Source organism: Anolis sagrei, chromosome 2 (assembly GCF_037176765.1).
Source record: "Anolis sagrei isolate rAnoSag1 chromosome 2, rAnoSag1.mat, whole genome shotgun sequence".
Lineage (NCBI taxonomy): Eukaryota > Metazoa > Chordata > Lepidosauria > Squamata > Dactyloidae > Anolis > Anolis sagrei.
Genome location: NC_090022.1, coordinates 271245669 through 271272008, shown reverse-complemented (window position 1 = coordinate 271272008; position 26340 = coordinate 271245669). Strand labels below are relative to the sequence as shown.

Sequence of the window (26340 nt, the reverse complement as noted above, 5' to 3'; positions counted from 1 at the left end):
CATGACTTAATTTTGCTTTTAAAAGTCTATCTTATCTGCATGAATGTGATTTTAAGAATGTTTTGCACTCAATCTCCTTTTTTTCCATTGGTGTCATTTATCAGATTCTTGCACTACATCCAGCTCACTATTGGATAATTTACAGATTATCTCAGTGCTGTAATTACCTTATTAAAGCAGTTATAAGTTGATGTTACTAATGCGACTGACCATAGGAATGTCTAGGAATATAGCAATAGCACTACCTAATTGCTATATGGAAGAAACTAAATGGGCAAGAAGCTACCTCATGGCAAGTAGCTAAAATACTCTGGGAAGCTAAGGTTGTCTAATTCCTATTATCATGAAAGTTGCATTATGAATATTCTGGTAACAGCAATAATAATGATTTGTTCCCTAAAAGCATCATATCCCATCTGTTCTTGGAAACTAAGCAGGGTCAGACCTGATTAGTACTTGGATGAAAAATTGCCAGTGAATATCAGGTTCTGTGAATTATATGTCAGAGAAAAGAACTGGCTAAACTGGCTAAACTAGACATGGGCAAACTTGGGCCTTCCAGACGTGTTGAACTTCAACTCCCACAATTCCCAACAGCCTCAGGTCCCTTCTTTTTCCCAGCTTAAGTGGTTGCCTGAGGCTGTTAGGAATTGTTAGAACATTTGTTAAACAATCCCTGAGTATTCCTTGCTCAGGAAAGCCTTGTGAAATCCATGTGGTTACAGGCACTTGAAGGCATATATGCACACATACTAAAAGCTCTAGCCGCCATTTAAAATATAATCATGTCTGAGGTTAGTGTACACCTGGCCAATGTGTTTTCTGCCCCTGGGTTAAAGGTTTAGCTATTGTAGTTTCCTTCATTCATACTACCCCTAAGATCTTCTAGATGTGGTCTACAACTCTACCTCTTTATATATGATAGGGACCCATCTTGCATCAAGCAGCTATTTCTTTAGCTTCTCCTTACCTGGTGGAGCTCCTTTCTGTAATCCCTCCCTCTTTCAACCTTCCCCCTCCATCTTTGTTATCTATCTAATGCAGATTATAATCTACAGTAGAGTCTTGCTCATCCAACATAAACGGGCCAGCAGAACATTGGATAAGCGAAAATATTGGATAATAAGGAGGGATTAAGGAAAAGCCTATTAAACCTCAAATTACTTATTTACGAATTTAGCACCTAAAGATCGCAATGTATTGAAACAGCTGTGGATCTGGGCAGTAGGCAGACTGCACTGGATAATACAAAACGTTGGATGAGTGAAGGTTCGATAAGCAAGACCCTACTGTATTTGAGAAGAGATTATCAAAAGGACATTCTGTATTGGATGCTGAACCCTTTATGTTGTTAAATTAGAATAGTAAATTTAGGGTTAAAACATAGAGATTCCAACATTTCTGAAACAAATCTGAAAGTTATAGGGAAAATGTGGGTACTAGTGCTGTTCAATTATATAGTTCTTTAAAACAGCACAAAGCAGAGTCAGCAGTTAATAATGAAGAGTAGGCTGAGAGCACATTTATTATGCAAAATGTTGTTTAAAAGCCTAGCATTTCTCAAGTTTGCCTTCCATTCTTTATCAAGAGACACATTCAGCTTTAGTCTAAGAAGTCTCTTTCATTAAAAAAGATAATACTTTATAGTTTAAAAAAAAAACAATCACAGCCAATCATTTTTAATGTAATGCTTAAAGCATTGCTATTGTGTGTGCTTTAGGATTCCTTCCACATTGCTGTTTCTAATTGTATATAGGAAGAAACATCCAGGAGCTGCATCCCCTCACACCAAAAAAGCCCCATGGAAGCCACAAGCAGTGGGTTTCCTACAACAAAGAAATGATAAAAAGCAGCAAAGATGTGGTTTATTTAACCTTAAGATTCTATTTGTCCATTGTAAACAAGATACATATTCATTTGTGCTTTATTTTCTTTGGCAAGGAATGCTCAGAGGTGGTTTTGCCAGTTTCTTCCTTTGAAATGTAGCCCAAAGGATGGGAGACTCTTTGTTGGCAGTCTCCCATCCACGTGCTACCCAGAGCTTATCTTGCTTGGTTTGAAAGATCAGGCAGAAATGGGTGATTTCGGGATATTTGGGCCAGGCCACAGAGGGATCCTTGCTCTTCCTCCTTCTCCGCCAATTTCCTTTTCCTCCAGTTTCCTCAGTTTTGAACTTAAAACAATTTACCACATTTTTAAAAAAAACACACATTAAAATTCATGAGAAATAAAAGAGAAAATGGGACCATTAATAAATTAAAAGCAGTTGACGATGTACATCATCAAACACATACACATTCATACCAGCACAACAATTAGCAATATCAAGTGCACTGTTTAGATGGCAGGTTTTATATAATCACTTCGCAAATGCCTGCCAAAAAAGAAAAGCCTTTACTTAACTGTGAAAAGTTTCTGACTTTGTTTTGAAGGAAAATGTAAGCCTAGGTGTTCTGAAAGTCTTTCATTTTCACATTGGCTGGGAGCAGATGTACTCAGGGAGAGGACAAAACTTGGTCAAGATATGAATGCTGCCCAGCTCAAAACATTGTATTTGCTTGGCACTTAACAGATTGATCAAAATGTTTCAGAAACATGCTCACAATTATTGTAACCCCATTGTGTAACAGCTTAATATTATCATTCTTTTGCAGAATATAGCACTTGCCTGGGATATGCACATCTGTAAAAATTTAGATTGCCTCTGTGTGTTCAGAAAATTAGCCCTTTCAGAACATGAGTCACTGGAGGAAGGAGTAATTTAGCTCAAATGTGTTAGGGGAGCTGGCTTTATTTTGCCAAAAAACAGACATGTTTCTATGCAGTAGAAATGGTCAGTAGAGATCAGCCAACTTTTCATGTACAAAGGAACACAATGTGACCAGTGCTGAACCCTATCACTCATAATGGGGTGGCCCTGGAAGTTCTGTAGAGAATAACAGAGACAAGATCATAGCCTTTCCAAAAACAGTTTTATGCTGAAAAATGCAGGCTACAGAAAATTAATGAGTCACTGTGAAGGCTTCCACAGACATAAGAGGGAGGGAGGAAAATGAAATTGGTGCCAACTACAAAGGCTGTGCATTGGGTTGCTTTGGCATTGGGGAAGGAAGGGGGACTGCAATGGGGAAAGTTCAGCTGATGGGTGGCATCCATTCCCTGAAGCTGCTTTTTGGAACTGCTTCCAGTTGCCAAGCACAAAACATGATATTTTGTTTCTAACGTGGGACCTAAAATTGTATTTGAGAATAAAGTAAAAGATTATACTCAGAGTTGTGGTTCCAGTCTAAGTGATGTTAGAGTTTTCATAGGAAGACTTGTAGATGAAGGGAATGGTCTTATTTCTGCTTAATAGGGAAAAAAAGGTTTGTCTAGACCAGGATGTCAGAATCATTTTCATCAAGGGCCACATTAACCTTATGGTTGCCTTCAAAGGGCTGTTGAATCCATGGATGGGGAAATCTATGTATACAGATAATCAGCTCTCTCTCTCTATACACACACACACATACATAGTGGTCGGTACTCTTTAGGTTTTGCCCATTTTGGGTCCCTGGATGTTATTGAACAACAACTACCATCACCTTTGTTTACCCATCATACAGACTGGGGAAATAATGGATAATGGAAACTGCATCCCAACAGCATTTGTGATTCCAAAGTTGGGAAAGGTTACAAGATATTTTAAAGTCAGACATGATATCCACAAGCCTTGTATCTAAATTCAAAGCGCACTATCCTGTCTAAACAGAACAGACTGGAGTGTTCCAGATTTTACTGTATCACAGCTCCCATTAGATCTAGTCATTATGTCTGATGATGAGGAACACAGGAGGTGTAGTTCAGGATTTGGAGGGTCACATAAAATGGCATGACAGGTGGGATTTGGCCCATGGGGCTTGAGTTTGGCACATGTGGCCCAGCTACTACATTAAATGTAATGTTCCTTTGTAAATTCTAAATACATTCTGGAATAATCGTTTACCCATTACTACTTAAAGATGTGAACCCAGAACTTACTTACTTTCAACTGAGTCTCAACAATGATCTATTCTGCTGCCAATGCCCTTTCCCATCACTTTCCAGCCTGTACATGAATAGATTTAATGACTAGCATTTTTGATTCAACAGGAGCCTCTCTTCTCATGTTATTAAATTCTGTCTGTCCCAAAAGACATTGTGCCTATGCTGGGAAAAGATAGTCTTTTCAGTTCCGCTACCTATCTTTCACATGGCATTCTGTCCCATTAATATTTAAATATTTGCACTTTTGCTTTCCATCGATTATTTATAGAATTAAATCAAATGCTCCACTACTACAGAGCAATGCCAAGAGGAACTAGCACCAAGGTATATTGCAGTATGGAAGCTCAGTCAAAGACATTCAAGGCCACTCTGGGCATATACCTCCATTGTGACACATACAGTGCTGAATTACAGATCTTGCAGAAACTTTGTGTACACTGATAACAGTTGTTTCCATGTCAGAGAACGTATCAATCCGGTTGGGGTCTGTTTAAAAGAAGTAGTCAAAAGTGCCATGCCCATTCTGAGGAAAGTCTTCAGTACATTGGATAGCTCCTTTAGAGTTTAATCTAACATTTAGAGTGAATTCCCTCTGAAATGGCAGTTGCTTGCTGGTAGATCATCTAATTCAATCCCTTCTGCAATACAAGAAAACTGTTAATAGTATCTTCAATAAAGCACTATGAGTCCTTTGCTGAAAGATACATCATGTTTCATATGCAAATGGTATACAATCTGTAGTGTGTTCCTTAAAGAATCAGATAATAAATATTTGGAAAGAACTACCTCTATTTGAGATCCTAAAGAATTGCTGCAAGTCAAAGCAGAGCTGGCAAATGTTACTCTTTTGGACTATACTTCCCAAAATCTCCCAGAATCTTTTTCTTACAGATCACATTGGGCCAGAGGATCAAATAATACTACTTTACGGTAGCTTCTTCTATTTGTATTTCTCTGGTGGCCAAATTAGCATGGGTATGTAGCCCAGGGTGATAATTATGATGTCCAGTGTGTGTTCTGATATTTTATTTGTTGAAAAAGGCAAGGTTCATATCTGTGCATCTAAATGTCAAGATTTTCACACACGCACTCGAAAAACACGTTCAACCAATTGTCTGATCTCTCAAATGGAAATAGTAATTGCCTCTTTCTAGGAATGGTGTGAGATTTGAGCCACATGTGACCCAAATGCTCTGTGTTCCATGCTTGAAAGGCTTTTCTAATAGTCAGGTACAAACTATAATAGTATTTGGTTGTCTTGTTTGGGCTTTCTTGCTTGATTGCTTTTTCCAACCCTTTTCACCTAGAGCATTTGTCAGCTTTGCATGCCCAACTTAACAATTTCTGGACTACCTGCTGGGAGGAGATGGAACGAGAACATTGCAGAGTTAAGCTGAAAATATTGATCTGTAAAACAGCTGAGAGAACCTTAGGCAAAATATGCACTTATTGCTTTGAATGGCTAATTCTCAGGTTTTGTTAGGCATTTAGGGGATAATTCTACATATGAGTAAACGCATACAAACAATTTCATATTTCATAAGTGCAACTTGCTCCAAGACTACCCTACAAACTGAAGTAGTTGTGTTACTGATTATTCAGGTGGCATGCTTAGTTACTAGGCTTAAGGACTCTAGTCTGGACTCCAGGTGGATGGGGTGTCTCCACCCACCCAGGGGGTATGGGGACATGTCGCTCCATGGCCTGCACCATCTTGGCTTCCTCCCTACTTCATCACACAGAGGAAAGCGTCAGGCAGTCGGCTCAATCAATAGATTTCTATCAAAAGACAGAATGCTTCCCGTCCTTGGCTGCCAGCTATTTTTCAGCAGTGGTGGGGGGTGGGGGTGGCAGTTTTGTCATGGAGCCACCCCAGAAGTACTTCTCCGAGGTGTGATGGGAACCAGTGGGCTCAATGGCAAAACTGCTAAAAAACCCTTGCCACCGCCGAGAAATAGCCAATGTGAAGAGATCCTTAGGGCATTTGTGTAATTTTGATAAGCACATTAGCCAGCTGGCAGCTCCTAAAATGTGAAGATTGTTAGATTTTGATTATATTTATTTGCATTGTTATTTCTTTGGTGTTACTTAGATTATATTCTATCTTTCTTCCAGAAGTGGGACCCAAAGCATATCAGAACAAAATTAAACAGATATAGATGAAAAGATATAAGCAAAAACAAGCAAAATGTTATTGTGTTTTAAAATATGCTGTCAAAATATTCTGAAATTAGAAACATGTTGACAACACACCCATAACTGATTAAATACAATTTATAATACATCAGCTGGTTATGTCTTTAAGGCATACCATCAAAAATAGAGCCAGCATGGGGTAGTTAAGCTTCAGGTATGATTTTGGAGACCATGGATCAAATCCCCAGTGGGTGACTTTAGGCAGGTCACACACTGTTTCAGTGTCAGAGAAAGCAAAAGCAGAACCATTCTAAACAACTCTTGCACACACAAAAAACCATGATATGTTTGCGTTACAGTCATGATAGGTCAAAAAAGACAACAACACAACAACAACCAATTATAGAAACTCTATCTTCAATAACGGATTGATTTCTGGAAAAACCTTTCAGACTAAAAAGTAGTGTTTGAAAAATTGCAAAAAAGGAGCCAGCCTAACTTCACTTAGAAGAAAGTTCCAGAGCCTGCAATCAGCTATGAAGAAGGTCCTTTGAGTTCGTAAAGCCGCATCTTCTGCTTTCGGGAAGGACCTCAAGTAATGATACAGTCTAGAATTTCTGCACCTCATTCTGTGCAATATACACAATGGCTCTCGCCGGGCTCTCACTGTTAAGCTTGATAGTTACTTCACAATGGGTCATTAGTCTGACATCTCGAGTCCCTTGAAGATAGTTTAATGGACAAATGCAGGTGAACGTGGTTAGAAACTGATCAATACTTGGAGTGATAGTAGAGCTGGCATAGTGCCACATACCAGAGAGAAGTAATTACATACACTTACACACACGCATCCACACACACGGCCTCTGTGCTGCACTTTATTGCTTCCATCTCACAGTCAGTAATTGTTTCCAATGAGCCAAGACTCCCACGTTAATTGAAAACATAAAACTGCTGCCAAAGTCTATGACAATCAGAAAAGAACCCTGTAAATGGTAGTGCTGCCACATGCAAATGTAGGATATGCAAATAAATCATCAAAATGCTTGTTCAGGGCTTTAAAATGCACTTAGACAAAACTGATGGGGGGGGGGGTATTATCTAGGTAGGCATGTCTTTTTTTCTTTATAGAAAAGGTTGTCTGTAACATGATCTTGATCCCTCCAGAGTAAAGTACTTTTATATAGGAAGATGATTTGCTTATTTGTTTCTTGCCCATAGGGACATTTTTTGAAAGTTAACTTCCTGTGTGTAAGGTAATGGAATTTTTTTGTGCATTTTCCCATGATTGGGGACTTTGTCGTGAAAATTTTTAGAAAGCATTTTTAAAGGTGTGTGTGTGTGTGCAAAAATACAATGTTTTGTTCTGCATACATTTTGTGTTATTTCGCAGGGGTGTAATTTCACTCATGTGCAGGGGTGAAATTTCTCAGTGTGGTTGCAGTTTTTTAAACTAGCCTCTCTCATGCAAGATGAAAAACGCAGTTATCCTTAACATTCTATGTTTATATCCCACTGAAATCAGTGGACACATTAAGCATTGATTTAAATCTCTCCTGCTAGAATAAGAGGAACTTGCCATACTTGGCTTTGGCTGGACAAACTGTTAAACTTTTTTAACCATTGGTAAAGGTAATCCATATAAAATTAGGTTGGCAGATCTTTCATTTCATACACTATCAGAAAAGCACATATACTATGGTGAGATCCAACTTGCCTTCCACTTACCAGGAAAATGGCTGCTCGCTCAACATAGCCACATAGGACAGATGTATCGTTCCATCAGTGTGATGGAGATCTTGTTTCCAATAATGCCTTTCTACAACTGTTCCAACATGTGCAAAACAGATCATACATGCCCACTGCAATTTCCTGTGATCTGTGAAAAAATCCCTCCTCAGAGCTGGGGGCCCACTGAAACCATATGAGAAATAGTGTAAAGGCCACATTTGGGAGGAAGTATGAAATTAGGTAACTCATTTTGCACTTCCTTCCCATATGCATCAGCTACTAGTTTGGAGGCTATGTAATTGGATTTACTTATGAACAGACAGGTATAGATTCGTGATGTCTAGAAACTTCTGGTATGAGCTACACTAAAAAAGCTAAACATAAGAATACATAGGCTTGAATATGAAAATTATGACTTATAAGGCCCTATACATCTCAAAGATGACTTAAGAACGGTATCTTTTCTGCTGCTGTAAATCGTTCATCAATTTTAATGCATTTTAGTTGATTAGATTTTATTATGCTATAATTGTGATTGATATAGATCTACTATATCTATTTCATTATTTCCCTTTTTGTTTGTTACTATAAGTTTGTATTGATGGGTTTGTTTACCCGTTTTGATTTGGGGTTTTTTTTGTTTCTATTGTTCAATGTCAGCTCCTAGACCATGGAATTCCCTATCAGTGGAAGCTAGACTTGTTCCTTCCTTGATCTCCTTTTAGTGTTAAGTAAGGATTGTCTATTTCAGCAGATATTTGAGAACTTATTGATTTATAAAACAGGTTCTCTCTTTGAATATTATATTATTTTTCCCTTGCTTTTAAATCATGGTTCTATAGGGTTTTAATTCTAAAGACAGTTTTATATTGTTTTAATTTGATCCTTTGAGAGCTTTTAAACTATGTGGTTGGCTGGATTTCTTTTTATTCCTCAAACCATTCTTAGGGAAAAGGCAGGATATAAATCAAGCAGTTGATTGGTTGACTGAATATAAATGCAACCCAAAACAAGTGGGAAAGGGATTCAAATCTAGAGTTATTTTTCCACTATTTCAGATCAGTTGTATTTCCTCCACCACTCTCCCCCAGAATCTGTCTCAAACTGTCTCTTTGACATAAGAGCAATAACGGTTCCACACTTCTCTTTTTTTAAACATCACAGTTCCAAGGAGATCTAACAGCATTATTTTGCAGAGAGCCTTTTCTTCACAGCTAATATGACTTCAGAAATCTTGTTTACAGAAACATGTGACAGCAATGCCCTCCGGTGCTAAAAAACTGTTTATTGGAACTTGTGTATGCCCAAAACCTTCTAACATTTACAGCATTCGGAGAAAAAAGAAGATAGGCAATGAAATATTTATCCGCCCCCACCCCCAACCAATCTTTCTCTGAGAAGTTCAGTGAAGCCAATCTGAGAACAGTCACAGTAAAGCTTACCAGAACATAAATCACTTTGGGGCTTCAAGCTCTCAGGAGAAATTTGATGGTCAGAGAGTAAAATGGTCAGATCTGTCCCTGAGTCGTACTGAAATGCTCCCGGCTTCAGAACTCACGCAACAAATATACATTACAAATTAATGCCTGTTTCATGCCATCATGTTTCTTGCATAAAATCTAGGGAATTCTTCTATGGTGAGAATGATGAGAATTCTGTTAGAAATAATCTAAAAGCCTTATCAGACAAGTCTTCTTTCCCACTACAACTGTGTTGTCTGTAAAATGCTATTCAGGTGAGAATGCTTTTTCCTCTATTTCACCTTCAGAAGCATTGTGGGCTTGCAGCAGACATTTGTGCTAAAGCCATATTGCAAACAGATTTTGCCCTACTTCTTCTTATCTCTGTCTTTATTTATTATTTGACCCACACAAACACAAATATAAGACTTTGTGGTGTTATACCACATATATTGGTACAATACTGTTATAGTATTGTAATAATAATAATAATAATAATAATAATAATAATAATCCCAGATGTAGACTCTGCAAGGAAGCAGCTGAAACAATAGATCACATCCTCAGCTGCTGCCAGAAGATCGCTCAGGCAGACTACAAGCAGAGGCATAACACTGTTGCTCAGATGATTCATTGGAATTTGTGCCACAAATACCATCTGCCTACGACAAAGAACTGGTGGGATCACAAGCCTGAAAAAGTTACAGAAAATGAACATGCCAAATTACTCTGGGACTGCCAAATTCAGACTGACAGATTTTTGGAGTACAATACTCCTGACCTCACAATCATGTTAAAAAACAAAGTTTGGATCATTGATGTTGCAATCCCAGGCAACAGCAGGATTGAAGAGAAACAACCGGAAAAGCTGACATGATACAATCTTTATTTGTATACCACCCTATCTTCTCAAAGGGACTCAGGGCAGTTTCCAACATGTAATACAAACATTCAATTGCCGGAAAGAAACCATACAGACAATTATATCAAAATAAATACATTCGACAATATAACGCAAACTAATTAAACTAACAGACAAAATAACAACTGAAAACATCATGAAATACAAAAAACTCTGCTAAAACATTAAATATAAGAATATTTGTAAAACCCTGTTTCCTTGTAGCTCCATCAGTGGAGGCTTAACAAAACCAATGCCACTTTCCCCTTGAATTTTAATCGAATTCTGAAAAAGAATCACAGAATCATATAATCATAGAATTGGAAGAGACCTCGTGGGCCATCCAGTCCAATCCCCTGCCAAGAAGCAGGAAAATCACATTCAAAGCATCCCTGATAGATGGCCATCCAGCCTCTGCTTAAAAGCCTCCAAAGAAGGAGCCTCCATCACAGAAGTGAAGGTTGCTTAGGCTATACAGCCTGCAGTGCCATCTGAGGCCTCATTTACAATGACTATTTAATGCAATTCAAAGGTAGTTTCAAACTTCAGCAGCAAGACAACAAACACTCACAAAAGCATGTGAAAGAAAACCCTTAATCTGCATGAGTGCTCTGTGGTTTATGCAGTTACCATCTGAGCTTCACACTGCTTCCAGGATTTCCTATGTAGTCATCTGCACCGCTTTGCTTTTGTCAATAGTATTTTGAAATTGCATTGAATAGTCACTGTAGATGGGGCTTCAACCTGCCTCTCCCACTCTGCCAGTTGCCACAGCTTCCCACAAGTCTTGGGGGAAAGAACTAGTTTTCAGAGCTGAGCACTGCCTTTTAAGAACTGCCACCAGCATGTGTATCACCATGTCTCCCACCCACACATGGCATGCCTGCTAGACTGCCCCTGACCATGCAAAATTGGAGTAAAAGCACAATTGGACCTTTGCACAGGAAGTCATTGTGTGACATCAGCAAGGAGTTCATTAAGGTATTTTCAGTTTAAAAAAGGAAACACTTTTAAAATTATGTCCCATGAATCAACAACATCATGCCATGCGGTAAGCTGCCAATGAAGTTGCTATTACTCAGATGTAGTTCATCTTTTTATGCCTCATGCGATAAATCCCTAAGCCAGGTGTTCTCAATCTGTGAATGTTGTGGACATTAAATGCCAAAGGCCTCAGTCAGACCCAGGATTTGAGGAATTAATGCCTAAAATGTCTGCTGTGCCAAAGCCAGAAAATCATTCTTGCAACTCTTAACACCACTGTACTTTCTGGGAGAATTAATTAATAATTTGCCAGTTTAACAGTACCCTTGTTCAGCCATGAAGACTCACTGGGTGATCTTGGGCAAGTCATGCACTCTTAACCCCAGAAAACTCCATGACAGATTTGTGTTAGAATTGCCAAAAGTGCAAAATGACTTGGAAGGCATACAGACACAACAGCTTGTACCAAGAAGAGCAAAAAGACAATTTTTGTGATCTTTATTCATTCCATACCTTACAAACATTTTTTTTTCTGATGAACAGCTGAGTTTGTTTGATGTACAGAAGAGCAACAGCCGTCTTCTTTATTTCACTTTGAGAGAGTGGACAGCTCTCAAATAAACACACATGTGGAGTTGCCTGTTACGAAGTAATAAGAGTTCTGTATACAACCAGGATATCAACATAGACATGGAGATATAGTAGGTCCCTGATCTTCCAATGGAACACTAGGACTTGGTGCAGTGGGTTCAAATTGCATGGAAGGAGATTCCACTTGAGCATTAGGAAGAACTTCTTGACTGTAAGAGCTGGTCATTACTTTGGAGTGTGGTGGAAGCTCCTTCTTTGGAGGCTTTTAAACAGAGGCTGGGTGACCATCTGTTGGGGGTGCTTTGATTATGCATTTCCTGTATGGTAGGAGGTTGGACTAGATGGCCTTTGTGGTCTCTTCCAACTCTATGATTCTGTGATTTTACCATGATTTTTGCCTTCTTTCTGAACCATGGGACTTGTTGAACCGCAGACAAGACCAAATCATTTGTGAATTATTCTCCTCACTTTCTTCAAAAAGTAAACAGAAGAATGCCTACTTCTGTCCTTTACACTTTTCATATGGAGAGTCCTCAAGTGAGCAAGAGTCTTGATTTTCTAAGGTTTCTCCAACAGATGAAATAATTGGCACACTGTAAGGAGAAGAACATAGCTAATATACTACGTCTTTTTTCTGTGTTGAGAGATGGAATAGAGTTCCTAGGGGTTGTAGGTCAAATTAGAGTAGGATTTCTTCAACAGACAAAATAACTGGTTTTGTTAGGTGTTCCATTATGTAGCTCTTAATTCAAGAGTGGGCAACTGTGGGAGGGTGAGGTACAATTAGCCCCACAGGAGACCTTGGAGGGCCATGTGTACCTTCAAATCAACTGTTGAATTACAGTGAGCACATAAACTGCATAGAAACTTCTTATGGAATGAATACTCTAAGGTGGTTTTTCCAGTTCCTTACTCTGAAAATGTAACCAACATAAAAATTAAAAAGTGCCCCCAAGTGCCTCCCAGTATCTGAAGATGCCAACCACAGATGCAGGTGAAACATCAGGAGAAAATGCTGCTAGAATACAGCCATACAGCCTGAAAACCACACAACACCCCAACTCAACATCATTTTTAAATCAATTTTTAATCTACCACACATTTGACTGTAAGAATACTACTAAAAATGCCAGTAATTGTTCATTAGAATTAATTCAATATTGAGCTTAGGCATGTTCTATTTTTCTTTTGTTGTTTAATTCCTATAAAATGCTTCTCATGATGAGACCCATAGTAGTGTTTTAGGGCATAACCTTGGTTTGTGTCTATTCCATATTCTTAATAAGGCACATCTCAAGAAGATGGTTATTAAATTCAATGTTCAATTTTCCTTCATCACACCATAAATGGAAGGGCATTACAAACTTCTTGTAATGCCCTTCCGAATGCAATAATCTCTTATTTGTCAAGATAATCCATTTTTCAGCCTACTAAACAGCAAGTAGCAAAATGTAAGTTCAAAAATGTAACTCCCAATTCCCCTTTATGTTTTGTATCTTTCCTAACATTATATTTGACTTTCAGTTCCTTACCATTGTTTAAAAAGAGTATAATTACTAAAAACTGTTGATAGCTGAATTGGCAGAGGTACAATCTCCAGTAGGAAATGGGGCCACAAAGTGGAGTCCATGACATGTGAGTGTGGAGAAGAGCAAACCACAGACCACCTATTACAATGCAGTCTGAGCCCTGCCACATGCACAATGGAAGACCTTCTTGTAGCAACACCAGAGGCACTCCAAGTGGCCAGCTACAGGTCAAAGGGCATTTAGCATAATGCCAAGTTTTTAACTTGTTTGTGTTTTTAAATACATTACAACTGTACCCTCGGTTAGCTTCTGACACGATAAATAAATGGGTTTATTTATCATGTCAGAGTCTTCTCTAGTAACGTTTATCTCCAATCCTGTTACTTACTGTTTCCTGTATGTATGTTCTAGTATGCAGCTTCCTTTACTCTATGGTTCCTGAGAAGTTATAAAAGGGGCTGCAGACCACATGTGCGCTCTCTTTCTCCTCTTGACTATGTGACCTGTTGATAGCTGTTTTGTTAAAACAGAGATTCCCAGATAGCACAGAAAATTATCTCAAGCATATCTGAAACTGGACCAATAAGTTTTGTACCTGTGTATGCTGAACACATGAAGGTTGTGAGTAAACCAAATGCATATGTTATTTTTATCAAAATCTCCTTCATTTTTGTCTCTTGAGTGCATGATATAAAACAATTTGTTTTATGAGAGTGTGTGTATCACTGTACAACACTTCTAAAGGTCTTCTGTTTTTATGCACTGGCAAATCTCTCTTTCCTAACAGCTCAGAGATAACATGTTATTCAGTCTAACAACTGAAACCATGGCTTTGCCTAATTATATCTGGTTGTATACCATAAGAGAAGATTCTACTCTAAAGGGTATTTGGCTCTTCTTTGAAAGTTCATGCTTTTCATAAAAAGTTATGATCTCCAAAAGGTGTTTTTGGTTAAAATACTATTTTGTAAATAGTTGAATAGTTGTAAATAGTCTAAATAGTTGAAATACTATTTTCCAAAATGTGGGACCCCCTGGCCCCCACTAGTGACTTTCTCCAGTGAGCCTCACTCATGCTACCATTGATATGTCTTACTTCATTTTCCGTTCTCTTTGCATTCTGACCATGAGTGTGTTGTAGCACCTTAATGAAATTACACTAGCTTCTTTGAGATCTCCTTGCTTTCTGTTTTTGAAACTGTTTGGAGTTATGCGGCATTATAAGGAAGCAGCATTATTGGCTTAAAAATCACTTCAGTCTGACTGTGCTTCAGTGTACATTTTAAGCTGAAACCCTCCATAACAGTGAATCCATTACACAGCACCAAGGAGAAACATATAATTGGGGCTTCTGGATTTAATTTATTTTAACTAATTACCTTCACTAAATTCAAACAAGAAATAAATGAATGCCAAGATCCATTTCATGCTGCTGTCGTGCACATTATTGGATTAGTTCTGGAATACATTATAGTGACTGTTCTTCACTCTTGTTTTATATGGACTACATACTGAGAGTATTTGCCTGCCATCTTAAATAAAACTTGAGACTGTTGCTTCTGCAGAAAATCATGACAGCTCAGCACATTCAAACTAATTACTCCGAACATGGGGCTGAACACACAAATGGATATAGCTGAAAGGTGGGCATACTTGAAAAACAACCTTTTGCCAACCTGTGAAGAAACACAATTGTGTATGATTCTGATTTTACACTGTAGATTCCCCAAAATAGAATGTAGATTCCCCAAACATGTTTGTTGAAGTGATGTTGGCTGCGACATTTAATCTCTGAATGGTTTGGCACCTATACAAATGGGGCTGCCATTTGTCGCATATGTACAATTTGCATGATATGCAATAGATTCTAATTATACAAATTATCTAAATTTACATTCTAATTTCTCAGATTCAACATAGTGCTCATTACATTTTTTTCTTCCAGAATATCACAACCTTCATAATATTTTTAGAGTACAGTTAGAGCAATGTATAAAGAAGAGGGAATCCTATTTCAACACTACACAATTATACTATGCAGGCACTCAGTCTGAACTTTAAAGGAAATATAAAAGGTGTTCTACCTGTTTGAAGACTTTGTTTCAGCAACTTGAACAACTTACTAAAGCCCAGAGTTGACATACCACTCCACTGACATAGAAACCATCAGTGCTTCCCCCATGAATGAGAAACTTCAAAGAGATCATACCTTCCTCAGCTTGAAAACTCAAGCCTGTACCTTCCTTAGTAAAGTCAATACACTTGTGTTGTTGAATCAATATAGTATGCTGTGATGTATTACTTTTATCTTCTGCTTTAAATGTAGATATCTTCCAACTGTTGTTTATTCTACTTATATGTTAATTATGTTTTAACTGTTTGCATGTTTTATTAATTGCTGTATCAGGTTTGAATTCTGTAAATTGCTTTAATAATACTGGAGTAACAATTCATTTTCAACTTTTTAGTTAGTGTTCCCAATCCTGAAGTTTATGGAAAGCCTGGGAAGGTGGCTTGAAAGAGCAGTTCATTGCTTCCATTAGGTAGATGCTATGCTTCAAACTTTGTATGCATTGTATAATGTAATATAATAAATGTAATATAATATAATTTGGTGTACAACTACACTACTGCCATAGCAAAGGGGCAATGAGCACTTCATAGGGCAGTGTGCTATGACCCATGACAAATCTGTTGCTGTTACAAATTGAATGTAAGTTGTGTTTGATCATTTTATTTCTTAAGCTGTTATCATGCAGCAGTTAGACTTCATTGGTATGCTCAGTACAGGGCTCAGCATGATTCTGCATCTTGGTATTTATGGTTTCTTTTTAAGAGACATGACAGATCAGTTGTATAGGGTGGTGACTCCAATATTGAAGGCCATATGTGGATTAAAGATGAGGTGAGGGTCTATTTTTGTAACTGGTGAGACAGGGAAATGCTAAATAATCCTGACATGGTTGTTTGCATTGGAAGCTGGTGGCTCAAGATAATGAATCTACTTCAAGCTTTACATTGATCTTTAAATGTCTCTTTAAGAGACATGACAGATCAGTTGTATAGGGTGGTGACTCCAATATTGAAGGCCATATGTGGATTAAAGATGAGGTGAGGGTCTATTTTTGTAACTGGTGAGACAGGGAAATGCTAAATAATCCTGACATGGTTGTTTGCATTGGAAGCTGGTGGCTCAAGATAATGAATCTACTTCAAGCTTTACATTGATCTTTAAATAGGCTGCTCAAGGTTTTGGACTTATGTGGAGGATAAAATTCAGCACCTTGGATAGTTCTTTACAATGTGGCATAATACAAAAATAATTTAAAAATGGGAAGCATTTGCTAGATTAGGTATCCCATTCTTTTATTTCAGACAATCATAATCAACTGTTTAATGCTTTTGATTTCTCATTACAATGTATAGAAGGATTTGGTGTTGAACGTTTTACTTCCAGTGAACTACTTTTATGACAATTCACCTTTTGTTGATTTTTAAAATGTTTGTCATAAAACTAGGAGTGGTCTGACTATCTTGCTGTCACCAGAATTGACACCCATCACTGTTTGTTTGTTGTCTTAATGGGAATAATTTTCAACACATTTAAAAGCCTTAGTTATTAGGTACAAGATAGTAACCCATGGACCTAATCAAGATCACAGAGCCTTGTAATCCACTTGACTGGAAGGGCTGAGTCCCTCTACTTGGAAATCCTGCCTTCTATGGAGAGGAACCAGCATGTCCTTGCAGCAATACTTGCCTGCTGAAAGACATGTCTTCCTTGTTTTCATCAGTCATTGTTTAATCACAGATAACTTGTGGATTCTCCTATATGCCACTCTTTTTTAAAATACCCTTCCAAAGGGGTCGCTCTCAATGGTTTGCAGTGTTCCCAAATGGCAACTCTCTGTGTAATAAATTGGTCTGCCTTGTCATGGGTACACAGAGTGCGACCCTAAGGACATCAGTGGTCTACAACTTCTATCAGCATCAGCTAATATAACCAATGGTGAAGAATGTTTGGAGTTGCAAACCAACAACATCTGAGAGACTGCACTTTGTTTACATCTTACCTCTTGGAAAGTAAGAGCTTCATATATAAAATAGACATAATGAGGCAGAGGCTCTTTTTGCATCAGAGTGGTTAGGTGATTTCCGAGGGCAGATGATTCCAGAAAAATAGCATGGCAGAATGGTCTGAATTAATTGTACCGCTACCTGTCATGCTGATAAAAATCTGAATATACCTCTAGAAAAAATAATGATAACAATTTGTTAAAAAATCTTAAAAACCGATCATTCTTTGAAGTTGTAACAGGAATTATTTTGAGCATTCAAAATAATAATTCAAAAAATAAATAATTCAGAGACTCTATCAGAAATTCATCATGTTACATCTGTATTTTCCTCTAGGCTTCTCTTGGGACTCCTTGTTTTTTTTTTCTTTTCTGGATACAATATTTTGTTTTGTTTATACCTCATGTGCCCATGTGGGGGAAGTACCTCTCTTCAGGGATAGTTCCACACATTTGGCTGCATGAGGCAAAGGAGAAGATGGTGCCCTGCTCCCTTTCATGCACAGAACTGACTGGACTGGTGGCTGAATGTTACTTCAACATTGGTGATGTGGTAGGACCCTCCACCATAAAAGAGAATGGGCAGCAGGCCTTTTCAGAAACTGAAGAATAAGATGTGTTACACACACAGTTCTATCCTCCAGCTGATGGGTTAGGCTGTCCTAGCTCAGACCATTGTTATGAAGGGAGCAAATAACTCTGCTGCCTACTAGATAATGGCATCTAAAGCACAGCAGTAAATTAACTAGTCTCTGAGAGCATTCTTGCCTGTAAGGGTCTGTGTGCAGAAGAGAAGTCAAGGCAATCCGAAGTCTTGTGTCAAGCAGGATCAGTCAATCCCATGGTTAGTGTCCTAGGAATCCTGAGCAGGATTATAGGAATGCTGAGCCAGACAATTGTTTCAAGCAGGTAGTAGGGCCCAGAGCCATTTCTTAAATTGGTAACATCCAACTGACCATAACTGAGAGTGCTCCTCTGCTTTTTTGCAAGTATTCTCTCCCCTGCTCAAGCCCTATGCTGGATCATCTTCACCATTGGAGTCTGGGTCATGCCATATGCTAGAAGGGTCAATGGAATCAGCAGAGTAGCTGCTAGAGCTGCCTCTTTCACTAGGGTTACCAATTCAAGCCCTCAGATTTTCAGATGAAAATTGGAGATATAGAGACAACCCCTGGTGATGTTCATTAAACATGGTATAATAAGTACAAATCACTGTTGCTCAAAGATTATCAGTCAAAAGGGGGAGGGGGGGAGAGATCAGATTACCTTCTTTGAAATCAACACAGAAATCATAGCTAAAGGGGTTGATCCCAGAAAAAGATGAAACAAGGGATTAGGGAATTAGGGATATGAGATGAGGAACATTTAATCTAGTCTACTTGCTTCTAACCAGAAGAACTACTGGGAGGGAAGAAGGAATTAAGTAAATACATAAGACACCCACTCCCTAGAGTCGTTACAAGTTTCAGTAACAGATTGATCAAGGCTCTAAAATTGTAGCAAGCTGCTCTTCTACTAGATGAGCTGGAGATTTATACACAGCCCTTTCCTCTTGCCTGGAGCTGAGACTGCCAAAAATGGAGAACCTGCACCCTCATCTTCTGCCTGCAGATGACCCAAACCTAAGGCAGTATCCTCACTCTTATGGTAGAGCCAGGCCTCGCCCTCTGGTAAACCTCAATGTACTGTATTCAGGAAAGAGACAGAGTATAAAAGTCAATGTGGTAATAACTTTTAATACTAACTGGTTACTAACTGGTGCTCCTTATAGGGAGCGGTCAGCCCTCCTGTTTAAGGAGCTCCACTGGCTGCCGTTCATTTTCCGGTGCCAATTCAAGGTGCAGGTGCTTACCTACAAAGCCCTGAACGGTTTGGGACCCGCCTACCTGCGTGACCGCATTTCTGTATACGAACCCACACGATCTCTTCAATCATCTGGAGAAGCCCTGCTCATGCTCCTGCCTCTTTCACAGGTGTGATTGGTGGGAACGAGGGAGAGGGCCTTCTCGGTGGTGCCCCCCCCCCCCCCGGACTCTGGAACTCACTTCCCAGAGACATCAGACATGGCCCAACTCTGGTAGTCTTTAGGAGGAGCTTGAAAACGTGGTTGTTCCAGTGTGCCTTCCCAGAATAAGGAAAACTCTCAGCATTATGTCCTCAAAATGCACTTTACTACTGCTTTAGGATTGATTGCATTCCCTCATTCTCTCTAAAAATCCTATCCCAATTATATCCTACCTGGTTCACATCAGCACTATTTTTTTTTAATTTTAATCTATCACATTTGGCCCGGCCTTTGGTTTTAAATGTTTATATGTTACTGTTGATTGCTTATTGTCTATTTTGTTTATTTGATTATGACTTATATTGCATTGATTGTTTATTGATGTTTTATTTTACTGATGTTCTGTTTATTGATGTATTGTGGGCTTGGCCTCATGTAAGCACCGAGTCCCTTGGGGAGATGGTAGCAGGGTACTAATAAAGTGTTGTAGTTATTATTATTATTATTATTATTATTATTAATACTATGTAACACTACTTTTGTCCCTGAGTTATAAATGTCATTTCCTAATTGGTTCTATCATAAAAACATGGGAAAAGTTTATTGAACTGCAAAAACTTGGCTTTTGTGGGACATTTTGCAGCACATTTTGCTATACTTTTCAATAACTATCTCACAGAGTCTCAACTAGTCCAACATAGTTTGTGGCAGCCACAAAAACAAAGTTTCTGGAGTGTAACAACTACTTTCAAAGTAAGTACTGCACAATTAAACAGGAAATAACAAATCAGTAGCAGAAGATAATTCAAATTTTGTTAGGTAAGGTAAAAGTTTTCTCATATTAAGTCCAGTCGTGTCTGACTGTGGGGAGTGGTGCTCATCTCCATTTCTAAGTTGAAGAGCCAGCATTGCCTGTAGACACCTCCAAAGTCATGTGGCCGGCATTACTGCATGGAGCACCATTACCTTCCCGCCAGAGCGGTACCTATTGATCTACTCACATTTGCATGTTTTTGAACTGCTAGGTTGGCAGAAGATGAGGCTAGAGTTCATGCCGCTCCCTGGATTCGAACCTGCGACCTTTTGGTCAGCAAGTTCAGCAGGTCAGCACTTTAACCCACTGTGCCACCCAGGGCTTCAAATTTTGTTACATAGTATAATTGGCAAGCAAAATTATATCTCCAGCATGGATACTAACTCTGTCTGATATTTTTCTCACTTGGTTCCAAGTGATGGCCAGAAGATTCAGAAGTGTTTGTTTTATCACCCAGTCATAAAATTTGCTCTTTGTAGTCATGAGAGTAATATCCCCTGTGGCTAAGATGACCAATTTTATTGGTTGAGTCTGTGGCTGAAATGTTCTGTTCATCTGCTACTGCCTTTGTGTGCTGACAAAGTTCACATTGTCATTCAGCATTCCCAAATGAAATTTCTGTCTACAAGAAACTGAAGGCGACTCTGCCATTGACTGAATTGTATTAATAGCCAAGGAGATACATTTTGAAAATGAGAAAGGTTGAATAATGCTGTCTCTAAGGAGAAGTCACCATTCCTTTTGTGAAAGACATGGGGGATCTGAGGCCAGGGGGTCTAATCTCTAAATTGGATATCCTTTGGCAGTAATCTGTCATTGGCCATATGTTGTTGGTGGGTAGAGCAGAAGACAGAAGTGTGACAGTAGTAAGGCCAGCCATGTTTTATGTCACTCCATTCTCACACATTACCGGGGAAGAGACATATTATAGAAATATCTCAAATAACAAAAGAGTTATTTTTTGAGCATTACTTTTTAAAAATGTGGCAGAGGCAGAAATAATATTTTAAAAGTCGCTGCACCACAAAAAAGAAGATTTAACATGTTTCAGCAAACAGCTTTTCCAAAACTACTATGTACATGTGAAATGAAATAACTAGGTCAGATAAACCTTACATAAGGAAACAAACATGTTTTGCGTTTTCTAGAGACTATGCAAAAGCTTCTTCCAAAATGCATCTAGATTTTTTCTTTCTTTCATCAGCCTACAATTTTCTTATTTCCATTCTGTTGTATATATGTCTACTCAAAAGGGAATTCAATTGAATGTACTACCAGTTCAAAGTATTCTTAGATAACTAATACCTAAATAGTATAATGGGACAAAGCAGTGTATGGTGTAATACAGGGGTCCCCAAACTTTTTAAACAGGGGGCCGGATTACTGTCCCTCAGACCATTGGAGGGCCGGACTATATATATATATATTTAAAGTGACCAAATTCCTATGCACACTGCACACGTCTTATTTTGCTACTGTTATGAATCGTAATGTAAATATCTGATATGCATGATGTATTTTTTTTTGTTACAATCTGAACATAAAGCATAGTGATTAATCACAAAAACATAAATATAGGAAATAAATCTGTATAAATAAAAATGTAACGTTCGTTTGTGGGATTAACAGAACTCAAAATCCACTGGACACCTAACAACCCAATGTATGTCCTTCACTCAAAAAATGATTTTGTCATTTGGGAGTTGTAGTTGCTGAGATTTATATTTCACCTACAATCAAAGAGCATTCTGAACCCCACCAAGGATGGAATTGAACCAAATTTGGCACACAGTTCTACCATGACCAACAGAAAATACTAGAAGGGTTTGGTGAGCAGTGTCCTTTGGTTTTGGCGTTATAGTTCACCTACATCCAAAGATCAAACAATGATGGATTTCGATCAAAGTCTAAGAATACTCAATATGTCAATATGTGAACACTGGTGGAGTTTGGGGAAAATAGAATCTTGACATTTGGGAGTTGTACATGCTGGGATTTATAGTTTACCTACAATCACAGAGCATTATGAACCCCACCAACGATAGAATTGGACCAAACCTCCCACACAGAAGCCAGGGCACGGCGGGGGAAGGGCCAGGCAGCGCAGCTTCGCGGCAGCGCCGCCTGGCCCTTCCCTGGGCCGAGCCTGGCTTCCTGAAGCCAGGGCAAGCAGAGGGTTCCCACGATTGGCGGAGCGGCGCCGGGTGGGCGTGGCCATGCCAGGCCATGCTGCGCGGGCCGGAGAAATGCCCTCGGCGGGCCGCATACAGCCTGCGGGCCGTAGTTTGGGGACCCCTGGTGTAATACATCAATGTTTGTATTTTTAAACTATTCTAAAATGTATTTTGATTCAAATGGGATCTCAGTTACATACTATAATCTTCCATTATGACAAATGTAGAAAAATAAAAACAAAGAAGAAGGAAAGTAGTCATCTAAGTCATACATTTTCGTAAAAGCTGACCAATTGTCCACATGTAAGTGGACAATTGGTCAGCTTTTACAAAAATGTAAGTGGATTTGTAAATTTCAGGAAAATATATATCCTGTAATGAAGCAGTTAAAAGGTTGCAAAAATCAATTTCTGTTGGTAAATAATTGAAAACAATATGCATATTCCTGAATATCAGAAACTTTCCAAAACCAGGTGTACTTATATGATTGCTTCCTCCCAAAATGTGGAACAGCTCCACGCCATATCTATTAAGGAAGGATTAGTAGTATTACATCTCCAACAATTCAACAATTTAGAAAGCCCTTTTTTGAATACATGTTGTGGCAGCCAAAAAACTCAAAAGACCAATTTATGTTGTATAAGACATAGACTGACTCTACACTGCTATATAATGCAATTTCAAGGTGTATTATATGGCAATGTAGATCCAGTCTTATTTGGATGTCTGTAGTCATACATGTTGGAGTTGTGGGGAGGGGCTCCCAACGGATGGTGGATGAGACACAGTGGAGCTGTCTCTTTCTGGCTGTCCCCTCTTCACTCTGTGGCCACAATAATGGCAACTAATTCCTTTTAAATTAACTTTCCAAGCTCTAAGTGTACACAGCGCTATGGCCACAACAAACTAAACATTGTTGCCTTCCCATCTATTGTCTCAAGAGCATAGCTTTCACATCATATCTCTTTAAGAGAGTCATGATCTGTGACAGCCTTAGAAAGAAGTGAATTACATTTTTCTCTCAGCGCACAGGGCCAATCAAGAAAACGCTATAGCTCTCAGTAGACAATCTGAGAAGTATATAGTCAAGGTATGTCTTGTAAAAATTCTGCAGGCTTTCAGAGTATCACCAGGTTAACTCTGTGTAATTGCCACAAAATGTCACCAGTTATAGACTGTGAAGAAGATCCCTTGCAGTGGGAAATCCTGCCCTTCCTTTCTTAAATGTCATTTTACATTTTTTTAATGTCAGGGTAAGAGGCAAGAGATGCCTGACTTAGTTCAACTCAGTTCAGCTCATTTACTCCCCCGCCTCCCCAGATTTTAGATCGTACCTTCATTCAGATAGGATGAGGCACACAAAAAAAATGCCATATTTCTTTGATTCTAAAATGTGTTCCCCCCCATGTAAACCTCTCTAAAAATAGGGTGCATCTTAGAATCACAGGTGCTAATATAATATAATATAATATAATATAAATATATGATTTTTTTTTCTGTTAGTGGTACTGATATTAGTGTGTGATTTACAATTGATGGTGACTTGGAATCAAAGAACTAAAGTATATAAAATAAATACTATACATAGAATACATAATAATGAAATCCATATAGTTGCCATATGAAGCAGGAGGTAGGTCAGCCACATCTAAAGTTAGACATTCTTTAGATTACTCACTTTGGTTTAATGTTTATATCATCATCATCATCATCATACTATTATATTTATATCACAGATTACCAAATGTTACTGGTTGACGATTTGGACCATCCATCAGTAATTCAGATTCTAACAAAGAATCTTGGAATCATTGAGATATTATCATTGGCATTGACGACTATCACTTGAACTATAGCTTCCATAGACTTGTCTAATGTCTACACAAGGGTCATTATGAGTTGCTTGCCTTCACAACACACAATTACTTCCTGTGTGAATCCCAGAGTTTTTAAGCTTTACCTGTTTTATTTTACTTTAGGAAAAGTCAAATGATACCAAGAGTTTGGTGGGAATTCCAGGAAGTCTGGGTTGGGTTTGATTCCAATATCCACACAGGTTACCAGTGCCACCACCCTTCTATCGACATATTGTCAATATTTTTTGAATTGTGGTGCTCAGAACACGATACAGTATTCAAGTTGAGGTCTGACCAAAGCAGAATAGAGTGAGGCCATTACCTCTCATAACCTGGGCACAGCCTAGAATCACATTAGCTTTCCCCCACTCCCTTCACGCAGGCATTCCATGACTACCTAGGAGTAGCAGTGGTGCAGATAAACTAAAATGCGTACCAACCCAGAAGAATGGTGGTGCTCCCCATCTGTGTGAACAATAACCTCGGGTCAGGAGCCACTCCAGAGCACATTTACACTGGGTTAAACCACCTAATGTAGTTGAGTCCCATTATTTCCCAAGACCCTGTCTTCACTGTTGAATTAACATTATTAAATCAGTCTTTCTTCTCTCTGAGTCCCTTAGGGGAGATAGGCAGGTTATAAAAAAAGTTATTTATTGAGTTGTTGTGAGTTTTCCAAGCTCCATGGCCATGTTCCAGAAGCATTCTCTCCTAAGGTTTCACCTGTATCAAATCTGTCTGAGGTTGGTGTGAATGTTTCAGTTGACCACCTTGATTAGCATTTCATGGCCTAGCAGTTTCAAGGTCTGGCTACTTACTACCTGGGGGAATCCTTTGTTGGGAGGTGATTAGATGGCCTTGTTTGTTTCTTGTTTGGAATTCCCCTGTTTTTTTTAATGTTTTTCTTTATTTACTGTTATGATTTTAGAGTTTCTTTAATACTAGTAGCCAGTATGAAAAGCCTTCGACAATACAAAGTAATTTATTTTCTAGGTATCTTAATCACTGGTATAACACTGATATATCCGTGTTGTTTAGATATACCTTTATTTCAAAGTAAGCATGCATAAAATTGGCAGCAGAGTTTTTTCTCACAATAGGAAAAATAGGCAGAAGTAGTCTGGCTTTTGTCAAGTAACCAAAGAGGTTTTTAAAAACAGCCCACACAAAGGTTTTTAATGATGTCTTCCAGGCATATTACAGGAGGCAAAGTCAAAATGGATGGAAGGTCTTCTATTGCAAGTAATTGACCATGAATAAGCTTTGATGGTCCCTGTCAACTATATGCTTTCTTCCATGCTCTAGAGAAAAAGCAGTCCCTTGCCTTTGCATAACAGTAAATGGCAATTACAGTTTTTATACTGCAAGAATACCATGGAAATTGTTTTTGAATTGGCTTGTTCTTTCCACCTGAGCAGCAACACAATAAGAAATGCAGACACACTTTGGTAAGGTACTCACAACTCCATGTCATGGAGAGTCTGAAAATACAGGCAGCTGTGTTGAACCACAGCACCAAAGCAATTCGAGCAAATTGCTTCTCCACTAGCCCAGCTCTTTTGTAAAGCTAATGGGTCCTATTTAACCATTCAAGATCAAACCATCTTACAATATTATGGGTAACAACAGGGAGAGCTTAGGACAATGGATCATTGCTCAGAAAATAGATTTTCCTTTCAACTATTGTGTGAATTTGGCTGAGCTCAGAAAGAATACGCAGCAATGACGGAGAAGTGGCTTGTGATGCTATCATCATTTCTGCTAATCAAGGAGTTCTGGCACTCCAACATTGTGAGCCCTGTGTTACCACCAGAGTCTTCATTTAATATCTGTGTGGTTTAAAAAGAGAACTTTCTGTAAAAGGCTATTGTCCCACTGTTATATGTTAGCTGAACTTTTCCACCATGGCTTCCTAAGGTACTGCTGCATCTGATCTTGAGTTCTCTTGTTAAAAAATCCAGCAACTATAGAGTTGAGCTCAACTTTTGAATATTTAATACACCCAGAATATGCATGGTACAAGGATTTCCAGTATGCATGGTAAAAGTGGGGCTCTA

The 26340-nt window shown here is 38.6% G+C and overlaps 1 protein-coding gene across 2 annotated transcripts in view; it reads left to right on the top strand.

Moving 5' to 3' along the window:
* RAB3C (RAB3C, member RAS oncogene family) overlaps window positions 1-26340 on the top strand; it is a 135988-nt gene that overhangs the window by 58260 nt on the left and 51388 nt on the right. The gene's annotated exons all lie outside the window — the stretch shown is intronic.